We start from the raw sequence: 13,169 nt of genomic DNA on the forward strand, positions 1-13,169 counted from the left end.
CATTGTGGGTATTATTAAACCATAGATGGACATTTTCAGTGTAGTAAAACTTGTCAAAATAACACACTTCTTAAAAATTATAGGGAAGTAAACTGGGTGCTCGTGGCTCACACCTATAATCCTAGTTACTCAGGAGGCTGAGATCCGAGGATCATGGTTTGAAGCCAGCCTAAGAAAGTCCAAAAAATTCTTTTTTTGGGGGGGGGTCCAGTCGTGGGGCCTGAACTCTGGGTCTGGGTGCTGTCCCTCAGCTCTTCACCTCAAGGCTAGCGCTCTACCACTTAAGCCACAGCACCATTTCCGGCTTTTTTTTTTTTTGCTTATGTGGTGCTGAGGAATCGAACCCAGGGCCTCATGCATGCAAGGCAAGCGCTCTACCACTGAGCCACCTTCCCAGCCCAAAAAGTCCATAAAACTTTTATCTCCAACTAACTACCAAAAAAGCTGGAAGTGAAGCAGTGGCTCAAATGGTAGAGCCCTAGCCTTGGGCAAAATAGACCAGGCCCTAAATTCAAGCTCCAGAACCAGAACACACACACACACACACACACACACACACACACACACACACACACACACACACACATGTACATTATAGGGAAATGAGTTTGTTCAAAGTGCACTGTGTGGGAACATGAAGTGAACCACCTACTGCTACAAAAGAATGCTAATTAAAAAATGAAGTAGCAGAGCTGGGAAGGTGGCTCAGTGGTAGAGCACTTGCCTTGCATGCATGAGGCCCTGGGTTCAATTCCTTAGTACCACATAAGCAAAAAGAAAAAAAGCTGGAAGTGGCGCTGTGGCTCAAGTGGTAGAGCGCTAGCCTTGAGCTGAAGAGCTGAGGGACAGCGCCCAGGCCCAGAGTTCAGTCCCCATGACTGGACCCCCCCCCCAAAAAAAAATGAAATAGCTTGTTAGTTACTGTGATATTTTACCCAAGCAATATTGTACATATACTTTTAAAGCTCAGTACTCTAAGATTCATAATGAAAAAGTTTTTTTGTCTAGTCCACCTCTGCCCACCCTTCAGAGAAGAGTTCTAGCCCTTTCAGCCATGTTTAATCCTGAAATCGTACCTCATACATCTAAACAACTATGATGACTTTTCACTGAAATATTATCTACTGATTTTTGACATAAAAGATGACAAGCTAGCTTTCAGCTCTTCACTCATCCACACTCTTCAAACCCCACATCATCACGTCCATACTAGCCACCAGCTCCTGCCGCAGTGGCCGTGTGGCTGTTACCAGCAGATGAGCCATGTAGGGTCCTCTCATTGTGCTGCCTTTCTCCCACGGCCCTTCTGAAAGCTGAGCATTTTTTGGTGGTATGGGATTTGAACAAGGCAGACATTCTATGACTGAGCCACTACCACAGCCCATTTTGCTTTATTTTTCAGATGAGAGCTCATGTTTTTGAATCAGGTCACCCTCAGACCACGGTTCCATTACCTATACTTCCCACCTATCTGGGATTATAGGTATGAACTATCACACCTTGATTGCTTGCTAAAATAAGAACCTATTGGGGGGGGGGGAGGAGAGAATCTGGAGAGAAAACTGGCCTTCAATAGAGATCCTACATATCTCCACCTCCAGAGTAGATGGAGGTTATAGGCATGAGCTACTCGGCCCAGTCCACTGTTTCAAAATAGCAGACTAAAGCAGTGTCAGAAAAGAAGAGAGTTTACTATTACAGTTAAAAAAAAATTCCAGAGTCTTGTGAGGCAAAGCGGAAAACCATTGAAAAGTTGGGTCTAATTTGATTGACTGGGAAAACAGCATAAGTTGAATTCACAGATGGTCAGGTCTCTTGAATGGGTGGGAAGGGTGGTACCCCACTGAAAATGGCAACGTAAGCCCCAAGGGGTGAAAATCTTGAATCCCCAACCCCCTGAGCCTTTTCCTTGCTGAGAGCAAAGATCAGAGTTCTGTGCTTGGTTTTTGATGTCCTCATTTAACTTTGATGCCTAGGACAAGGAGGCTAACACCCTCACACCCCCACCCATTGCCACCCCCACAACCCCCACCCATTACCATCCCACCCCCACACCCATCACCACCCCCACCCATTACCACCCTCCACCCACACCCATTACCATCCCACACCCCCACCCATCACCACCCCCACACCCATTACCAACCCCACCCCCACCCATTACTACCCCCACCCATTACCACCCCCACAACCCCCACCCATCACCACCCCCACACCCATTTCCACCCCACACCCCCACCCATCACCGCCCCCCCCCCATTACCACCCCACATGCCTGCAGTACAGCCCAGCTCCCATGTCCAAGGGAATAGTCAAAATCCCATCCAGGAAAGATGTTGCTTACACACTCAAATAACTTCAAGATTTTATAGTCTATATCAGCAAAAAAAAAAAAAAGTGGGCTGGGAAGGTGGCTCAGTGGTAACGCGCTTGCCTTGCATGCATGAGGCCCTGGGTTCGATTCCTCAGCACCACATAAGCAAAAAGAAAAAAGCCGGAAGTGGCACTGTGGCTCAAGTGGTAGAGTGCTAGCCTTGAGCTGAAGAGCTGAGGGACAGCGCCCAGGCCCAGAGTTCAGGCCCCATGACCGGACCCAAAAAAAAAAAAAGTGAAGTTATGAATGGTAAGGATGCTAGAGACCCAGGAGGATGAGACAGATCTGTTCTACCTATAAACTCCCTAATGGAAGATTCTGGATTCAACCTATTAGCTGAGACGTCATTACTCCAGTACAGATGGATACCCCTTGACTCACGCTAGGGTGGGGCCTTGAACAAATCCACTTTAGTTGATCTAAAGTCAAAAATGCGTCGGAGAAGCTTGGAACTGGTGGCTGGTGCCTGTTCTCTCAGCTACTCAAGAGGCTGAGATCTGAGGGCTGTGATGTGAAGCCAGCCTGGGCAGGAAATCTGTGAGACTCTTACCTCCCACAAAGCTGGATGGGAGGCTGTGGCTCACGTGATAGAGCACTAGTCTTAGGCAAAAAAGCTCAGGGGCAGCGTCCCAGCCTTGATTTCAAGCGCCAGGACAGGCACAGCACCTCCGCTCTGGACCTGCCCACCCATCCACCACTTGCTATTTGCTTAAACAAACACTTGAGGATTTATTGTGTCCTGCTGCCTTTTAAGAAGACATGGGCATTTACACACAGTGAGACCAAAGGAGAACACTCTCAGGAGAGGAAGACAAAGGGGCAATGTCTGCACGCCTCTGATCATATAAAATAATATTTATCAAAATGAACTCTGGGAAATGGAAACAAGAGATTGTTTTCTTTCTTGCTATTTTTGTTTTCTTTTTGTCTTATTTGTTCATTTGTCTGTCTTTGGGAGGGTGAGAGGGACACAGAAATGGAGGGACAAAGGGTGAACAAATACAGCAGCGGTACTCACTAGACACTGCTGAAATGAACTGTACAATTTGTAGGTGGGGATGGGAGGGAAAAACTGGGAGAGAGCAAGGGAAGGGGAGACACTGTCCAAAAAGAAACGAACTCATTGCCTGACTTATGCAACTGTAACCCCTCTGGACATCACCTTTGTAATAACAAAAAGTAAAAAACAATAGTAATAATAAGATGAATGGTTGGAGCTAGGAGAATACCTGAAGAGCAAGTGCAAAGCTGAGTTCACAACCCAAAAGCAAACAAATAAATAAAAAGAAAGCACAAGGCGAGGTTAGACAGACAAAATGGTGGCAGGTCCTGATCTTGTGACAGACCTGAGCACACGACCCTGAGCCAAGGCCTTGGAACCAGTGACTGGGCTCAGAGTGACCGCCATGAAATTCTGGAATCAACAGCACCTCTGCAAACGCACCTTTCCCAACACACTCCACTGAAATCCTCAGAAAATTAGGTCTTGGGTTCAACTTCAGGTGTCTCTGGCAACCATTTCTTTAGGGCAGGAAGGTGTGGGGAAAGGCTGAGCATGTCCACCACGGCTGCAGGTGTGAGGTCCACAGGCCGGCGTAGTGCCCGGCCCCCCTCATTCTGCCTGGCAGACTAGTCCAGGACAAGGCAAACAGTGCACCCCAAGTGCTTGTCTCAACCCTGACCACTGCAGGGACTAGATGAGATAGCATGTCCGCCCTTCCATTCTCTCTCCTGGCCTTCCTGCCTCCCTCCCAGCATCCATCTACCCCATTCGATCCCTGCTTGGAACTCCTTGGAACTCCACCAACCTCCCTTTGGGCCTTCATCGAGAAATTCACACACCATGACCCAGAATCTGAGAACGCAGTCCGAGGGCCACGCCAGGCGGGGGCCAGGGACCTTGTAAACCAAGCCAGCTCTGTTATGAAAACCGCGTCCGTGTGGAGAGCCGGAGGGCCCTGAGTTATGTGAGGGCTTCTGTGCCCGGCAGCGGCTCCTAAAAAGCAGTGTCACTTGGTGCCAGGCACCTGGTGCCATCCAGCTCTGGCAGTTGGAACTCAGAACTTCTTGCCCGGCACAGGATTCTGCCACATAGTGTCCTGAGCGCTTCTTGTGAGCTCCATGTCTCATTGGGATTTTACTGCCAGTGATGGAAACAACCACATAAACACTTGTTTTCTTTGTAACTTGATAGAAGAATTCTGAGTCTTCATTTGTATTTTGCTTGCCCAATTTCTAATCAATCTCAATTCTCGGAAAGGCCCGAAGTACCCCCCCCCAAAGCAAATATTCAGTGATTATTTTTATGTTGGAGGAGGAATGAGACAGAATGTCCCACGCAGGGCCACAATGCCAGCAGCCAGTCACACCGCGGGGCTGGATGAGCCTGGTATGGGCCATGTCCCTGCAGTGTTCCACCACTGCCCAGCCCCCGAAGGGCTGGCCTTGGTCTTTTTACGGATAATCGTGTTCTCTTGCATAGTGATGCTGACATTACACTTGACACTGAAATGGGTGAGCTGTGTGGATCTGGGATCTGGACGAAGGGAACTGAGCAATGGCAGCCCTGGGTGAGGGAAGGAGGCAGGATCAGCCTGGGTCTCACTGAGTTAGCACCGGCTCTGCCGGCAGGGCGGAACCGGTCAGCCTCCCTGGGAAGCTGACATTTAGTTACTGATGCTAAAAGTCCAAGATGAACCAGGGCTACAGCAAGGGGGAGAGCGGAGGGAGAGGGAAATGGATATAGGGGGAGGAGAGAGGAGAGACTTAGGGCAGAAAACATGATGACTGATGAGATGTGGGGCAAGAGGTCAAAAGAACAAGGAGAGCAATGAGAACTATTCCATAAGAATCTGCCAGAGGATAGATAAAGTAGGACACCTATCCAAAGCTGACTCCATACATCCCGAGATCCTCAGGGGCCGGGACAGTTTTATTGAAAGTGATTTTGCTGAAAGGTACTGATTCCTGAACTGAGTCCATGAATAAACTAAAAGCAGGAGAAAAACTGACCATCTTGATTTCCATTAGGTACGTGTCTGCTCTCCACCATGCTCTCTGCAGTCCCTTAGCAATCACCTTGGGATCTAGGAAGCACAGGACCATTCAAGCCACAGCCCCACTTCTGGCTTTGTTTTTGGCGGGGGAAGTTTAGTTGGAGATGAGTGTCTCATGGATGTTCCTGTCTGAGCTGGCTTTGAACCGCAGTCCTCAAATCTCAGCCTCCTGAGTAGTGAGGATGACAGGTGTGAGCCGCCTGTACCTGGCTCTGAATATTGTTATTTCCTCCTTCACCTTTCCATGTGACAGACAAGGCTGTGGCTATTTGCCAACCAAGGTACAGCGTCCTGGCGCGTCAGGCAAGCTGCACATGGGCACGGATGGCCTCCTTTAGGTTAGTGCCCAGGGCCTCTGGAACTCATCATCTGCCCTGCAAGGCTCACTCATCCCGCGGGGACCAGGCAGGTAAGACTATATAGTCTCTTTTCCAACCGTACTTCTTCAATTCTGAGTCCCTGAAGGAAACCTTGGTTTCTAGGTCGCTTTCGTTCTGGGTGGTCACCATATCTTGAACATAAAATGATGAAACCACAGACACTTCTATTTCCAGCAAGCTGCTTCATTCGCTCCTATTTGCTTGTTAGCTGTGACGTGAATCTATCCCACACAGAGGACTCACGTTAGTGATTTCACAGAGCCGTTTAAAAACTTGTTGGGAAACTCACGTGCGCTTTTTCTTCTTGGCACAAGCCCTGTTATTTGTTCCCTGCGAGCATTGTGGATTTTGTGACTCTTTTTATAGGCTCAAGTTGTTCCAATTGACCACAATCACTGTCTTTATGATGTTGAAACCGTCTCAGCCACCCCTCCATATTTAGGCATGCCTGCCTCTGAGCCGCGCGCAGACGTCCCTGAGCCCCAGTTCCCTGGCACAGACATTCGCCCGCCTTCGTGAACTTTGCATTGTTCTTGTCCTCACTCCAAGTAACAGCAACTCTCTTTGGAACCCTAGTTTTAAAAGTTTTTAAATAATGCATTGCAGATTAAAATCTGGGGAGCAGGAAGCTGGGGAGCAGAGCCTTCGCAGTCAGCCTTATCCGCTGAGAGGGGGGGTCAGGGCTTTGATGTCACCCCTGTCCCATCAGGGTCCCGGGCCACAAGCATCAAGCCCTCATGGGAAAACAGAGTTGTGTCCCTAGATTCGCTGCCAACTCTTCTTCTCACCCTCATGACTCTGTTTTGTGCAGATCCCGGGGCTTGAACTCAGGGCCTGAGTGCTGTCCCTGAGCTTGGTTGTTGTTGTTCAAGGCTGATGCTCTATCAATTTGAGCCACAACTCCACTTCCAGCTTTTGGCTGGTTAATTGAAGATATGAGTCTTAGGGATTTTCCTGCTCAGGCTGGCTTCAAACCGTGATCCCCAGAGCTCAGCCTCCTGAGCAGCGGCACAATTCTTATATAACAGAGGTTTTTTTTAATTAATTTTACTTGACTTCTTGAGCCCATCCTAAATTATGATGGTATCTAAAGCTTTATAACTCTCCAGTTTTTCTTTTTTTTAAGATATCCATCTTTTCAAGGAAAGAGAGATGCAACAAATGGGGTTAATTTGATCAGAGCATAACACACGCACATGTGAAATACTGAGAAAAATCCTTTGGTCCAATTAACAAATACTAAAGAAAAGGGTGGCATGGACAAGTATCAGTCTCTTAGACTTCTTATCGACTGCCTGCAGCCTCTCTGCCTGCTTTGATAACTTCATATGGCTCCCAAATGATGTTATAAATATCCAAATAGCCCATGGCAGAGAGAAGGCTTCCCACTCTGCAAGTTCCCAAACAACTGCATCAATTATAAGTAGATAATGTACATACATTATACAAATATTATATATAAAATATTCCAACCTCCAAAGATTCATACATAGATCATTCAAATATATTTATATATTTGAATTTATTATGGAAGTATTGGAATATATTATTGAGTCGATTGTGTTTATATAATTCAAGTAAATATAATTTGCATATATATAATGAGATATGTTGGAAATTTTCCATTTGTGGCATCATTCTGCCACTCAAATAGTTTCAGATTCTGGAACATTTTCGTTTGAGATATTCAGGTAGGAATACTCCATCTGTATTTGCAAGACACTGGGCATAAAGTACAAAGTAATACTGGGACTAAATTAAGGCCACAGGCCCATGGACTGAACTGCCACGTGTGAAAAGAGATTTATAGTAAGAGCAGGTATTCATGGTAAGAGGTGTTACTGATGATGCTCATGCCTGCGACTGTGGTGCCGGAGCAGGTTAACACAAATCATCCTTGGTAGGCTGGGTCTCTGAGCTAGCCCTCCGCTGCAGAGGTCGGCTTTGCAAGAGCCCCTGGTTTAAGACTTGTTTAAGAAGGAAGTGCCATCAGCCCTTGCCAAAGAAGTCATGGGCAAGGGAAATGAAGGCCTGCCTGACAGACCAGGGTGCCTGGACGATTGTGTACAGCTCTCAGAAGAGTTCACAGCTGCCACCCCGCGCCAGGCAGGAACAGAGCTGGATCCCGGGTGCAGAGGCCGAAAGCCCACCCTCATTACTAACATCGACCCTCCCAGATAGCAACAAACCAGCCCCGAGCCATGGGAACATGCAGTGAATTTTCTGCTGTTCAGCAGGGCCATCTGGTCCCTGGAATCTGGTCCCTACCACAGGTCAACAGTGCAGGAGATGGCAGGAGGCTGACTCGCATTTCCTCAACAGTCAGAAGCGAAAATCTCTTCCTCTTGCCTTCCACCGCTCAGTATGGTACCTACCAGCGAGGGGCGTTATTTAATTAAATAGGGATAACTTTTTAAGTAAAACGTTTAGGAGGTGTACCCATTGAGAGATTTCAAATCTGTCCTGTATACGAGTGATCATTTTATATATAAGGTAACTTGTAATATAAAACATGTAATGCATAGAATGAATCAAGAGAAACAGGATTGGGAAGAGCAAGAAAAATACCTGTGCACATAAAATACTTGGAGCTGCAGAGAGACACGTGTACAGTTTGGGGCATTAACAAACATTAGAAGATGAAGGCTCTGAGATGGAGTTTGAGCGGGGAGTTCAGAGGGACAGTGAGGACCAATAGAAGAGCACCTACCTGCAGCCTCAGCCGTGGGGCAGGAAGCTTAATACCTGGCTGAGGTCTGGGTGTCCCCGGAGGAAAGTCAGTCCAGAACAGGGCATGCAGGGCCATCAGTCTGGGTTCACAGGCCTGGGCAACCAGGAAGGGGGCGGCCTGCTGTCCCGACTGCTCCCCTAGGCCACGGCCAAGCTGGGCTAAGTGGCCCAGAGCGCAGCCAGCAGAAGAGGCCAAAGCAGCCCAGCAATCTACACTGGTGAGGGAGACCAGGTCGCAGGGACAGGAACAGACAGAGCAACCCTCCACATATTCCCTGTGCCAACGCACAATGGATCTGAAGTGGGAAGGAGAACCGAAGAGCAAGCTGCAGTCCAGGACTTATGGCATGACTCCACAAAGTACTGTGCGAGACACGGAGCCTTGTGTATCTGTGACTTTTTTTTTTCTTTTTGCCCGTCGTGGGGCCTGAACTGTGGGCCTGGGCTCTGTCCCTCAGCAATTCAGCTCAAGGCTAGCACTCTACCGCTTAAGCCACAGCACCACTTCCAGCCTTTTCTGCTTATGTGGTGCTGAGGAATTGAACCCAGGGCCTCATGCATGCAAGGCAAGCACTCTACCACTGAGCCACCTTCCCAGCCCTGTGACTTTTTAATGAAGTGATTTTGTACAATACAGGCTTTTTGAACTCAAGACTTTCCGCTTGCTAGGCTAGGCCTCTACATTGTGAGTCATACTCCAACCCTTTTTTGCTGCAGTTATTTAGATCCTCTCTCCTACCTCTACCCTCTGAAGAACTGACATTACAGGCATGAGTCACCACATCCAGCTGACTTTTTTTCTTTAACTGACACACAATCACATTTATTTATGGGGTACAGTGTGATATTTTGATACTTGTGTACAATCTGTAATGATCAAAGCAGGGCAACTAGCATGATCATCACCTCAAATATTTGCTGCTTGTTTGCAGTGGGAACATTGAAGCTTCTCTCTGCAGGTTGTTTTGAGGTGTCTAATAAATTGTGGTTGGCTGGTTACCCTCCTGTGCTGCAGGAGGCTAGCCTTTCCTCCTCCCATCCCAACCTGCCTGGCAACAACCCCGCCCACCCTGTCTCTAGTGACTGCTCTGCTCTTTATTCCTAGAAGACTACTCTAGATTCTACATACAATAGCCACCCTCCTGTTCCTGGTTTACTTCACCTCGCTTGGCATCCTCCCTACCATTCATGGGCCTGTAGATCACACCATTTTATTCTATTTCTAAAATCTGGTGTTTCGTTGGGAGTATATATACTACAAGTAATAGAACACCTGCCTAGCAAGCACCAAATTAAAGCCCTGCATTTAAATCCATAGAACAAAGTTACATCTTTTACACAGTTAACTTCCAAGATTCGGGCAACCACAGAGCCACGCAGCTTGCTTTGTGGATTAACCCCTTCTGATTTCTGTACGCACGGACACTTAGCTGACATTCTCTCTTGGCTATGAATAGCGCTTAATAAGCATGGAAGTGGAGATAGCTGTTTAGCATGCTGGCCTCAATTCCTTTGGCTATATTCCCAGGAATGGAATTGCTGGAGCATATATGAACTGTGTTTCTTTAGGAAACTCCTTACTATTTTCCATAGTGGATCAACTAATCTGCATTCTCACCCATAGTATACAGGGCTTGCCCTTTCTCTATATCCTTGCTGAATTTTGTTTTTTTTTGGTCTTATGATGGTATCCATTCTAACTAGGCACAGATGATACTCCATTGTTTTGACTTGCATTTTCCTGGTAATTAATTGCATCAAGCATTTTCCCATATGCCTATTAACCATCTGTGTTTCTTCTTCGGAGAAACATCTATGTAGTTCACTTGTCCATTTTTAATGGCTGTTGTTTTTGGCTATCGGGTTGAGTTCCTGGTATATTCTAGATATGAATCCCTTGTCAGATGGATAATTGCAAACATTTTCTCCCATTCTCTAGATTGTCTCTTCACACTACTACTTGTTTACTTTGCTGTATAGAAGGTTTTTTAGTCATATAGTTTAGATATAGTTTAGTTTGTCTATTTTTTGCTTTTGTTACCCTGTGCCTAAAATCTTATGAAAAACTTTGCTGATACCAAAGTCCTAAAGTATTTCCCCTGAGCTTCTTTGCTCAAAGCTGGCACTCTACCACTTGAGCCACACCTTTGCCTCTGGCTTTTGGGTAGTTAATTGGAGATAAGAGTCTCACAGGCTTCTTTTCCTGGGCTGGCTTCAAACCACAGTCCTCAGATCTCAGCATCCTGAGCAGCTAGGATTATAGACATGAGCCACAGGCACCCTCTCTGCTAAAGATCGGTGTTGGTTTGTTTGTAAGGTGCACTAGCACCCCTAGTGGTAGAGGAGGAAACACGCTAAGAAACCTCTTCTGTGACCCCTCCTCTGGTCAGTGCTTCCTGGTTCAGCCCTTTCCATCCTGACAACTTCCCGTTTGTCTAAAGGAATGTTCTCCTCTCCTCTCACTACCTCTCTCTCCTCTGCTCTCCTCTCTCTCCTCCTCCTCCTCTCCCTCTCCTCTCTTTTCCCTCCCTCCCTCCTCTCTCTCTCTCTCCTTCCTGCATTTAAATCCCTAGAACTGTTTCATTTATTTTTAAGTCACAAAGTTACATCTTTTGCACAATTAACTTCCCAAATTCAGGAAACCATGGAATTATTTCACACACACACACACACACACACACACACACACACACACACACACACACACACACACACACACACACACCTCTGCATGGGGGTTACTCATCCTCTACTCTGCTCCCTCCTGGGGAGGAGGGATGTGTTACCATGCTAACTGTCTAAGCCCACATAGGGGAAAAGCAGTGTGAAGAAGAGGCCATTTTTTTGCCGACTATGAGCAAGGAAAGAGGTTTAGCGAGAGCAACCCTCGAGCTGGGCTTACCTGGTACCCGCTGTTAATGGTATAAGTAGCACCTTGCAGCAGAAACTACTTCTGTAGAAGTTGACAGGTGTCTAAGAGCACTTTTAGATTACCATGCAGAAAGAAAACATATCATTTAACATTTAGGAAATTGCAAAAACAAGTCACACAATGCATTAGAGAATAGCTCAAAAGTTCAACATTTAACATTTCTGAGATTTTAATTATGCAGAATATCGAGAACTGTATTCTAATAATTAAACTGTAGGCATCTTTGTTCTGTTTATAGCAGTAATGTTATAAGAGTATGTTTACCTCCTACAATGGTTTACAACACTTTAATTTGTGATTATATACACTATATATAATATAATGTATGTGTAATATATACATTTAAACATATATGCATAATTTATGTATACATTATACAACATGTATAATGTATGAATTACACATATGAACAACAATACAAACAATTATTGGCTTTGAAAGGATCAATGAAAGGATCTGTCACATCCAGCCAGGAGACCACGCAGAGGCAGGCAGGCATGGGAGAAAGATTATTACAAGGTTTATTAGAGGAGCCATACTTCCCCCGAGAGACAGCATGGCAGGAGAGCACATCTAGGTAGCAGCAGGGTCTGGGGGTAGGAAGTGAGGTAGATGGGAGCTCAGGCGGGTCTGGGTGGACAGAGGGAGGGGCCAGCTGTAGGGCAGGAACTCCAGGGCAGGGAGGAGCTCAGGTCTGGGTGGAGCTGAGGACCAAAGGTGGGCATAATGCTTACAAGCTTCATCTTTTCTGAAGCATAGTCAATATCCTAAGTCCTTTATTTGCCAAAGGGAAACCCTCAAAAATCATAAGATAAAGCAAAATGCAGTACAAATGTGTCAGGTCTATAGACAGACAGTTAAATCCAAATTACAGGTATAATATGATACAAGCTGAGGCCACCTGTTTATACAACTGAACTTTAAAATGTGCAAGCTTTATACATTATAAATCAAGTTTGTCTACAGAAAAAATGTGGGTTTCTTTTTTTAAACTTGTTACTTTCTTTAAATCACAAATAGTTCTGCACCAATTCTCCTAGTGTCCACATTCCAGCTAGGACTGGCTGAATAGCAATCTTTCAAATAGAATTAAATAAAAAGAAAAAGCAGATAAACAGAGAATAAGCCAGAAGTGGTGCTGTGGCTCAAGTGGTAGAGTGCTAGCCTTGAGCAAAAATAAGCTCAGGGACAGTGCCCAGGCTTCGAGTCAAGCCCTAGGACTGGCAAAAGAAAAAAACAGAAAGGTAGGAGGGAAGGAAGAAGGGAAGAAAGGAGGGAAGGAAGGAGGGAAAGAAGGAAGAGAGGAAGGAAGGAAGGAAAGAAGGAAGGAAGGAGGGAAGGAAAGAAGGAAGGGAGGAAGGGAGAGAAAGAGAGAAAGAAAAAAGAGTTGAGAACAACCTAAAGCCACCAAACAAACTCAAGGAAGGAGGGAAGAAAGGAGGGAAGGAGAGAAGGAAGGAAGGAAAGGAGAGAAGGAAGGAAGGAAAGGAGGAAGGGAGGAAGGAAGGAGGGGGAAGGAAGGAGGGAGGGAAGGAAGAAGGGAGGGAAGAAAGGAGGGAGGAAAGGAAGAAGGGAGGGAAGGGAGGAAGGGAGAGAAAGAGAGAAAGAAAAAAGAGTTGCGAACAACCTAAAACCACCAAACAAACTCAAGGAAAGAGGGAAGGAAGGAGGGAAGAAAGGAGGGAGGGAAGGAAGGA

The sequence above is a fragment of the Dipodomys merriami genome, unplaced genomic scaffold (assembly GCF_024711535.1).
Source record: "Dipodomys merriami isolate MVZ:Mamm:240054 unplaced genomic scaffold, mDipMer1.0.p SCAF_8, whole genome shotgun sequence".
In the NCBI taxonomy this organism is placed as follows: domain Eukaryota; kingdom Metazoa; phylum Chordata; class Mammalia; order Rodentia; family Heteromyidae; genus Dipodomys; species Dipodomys merriami.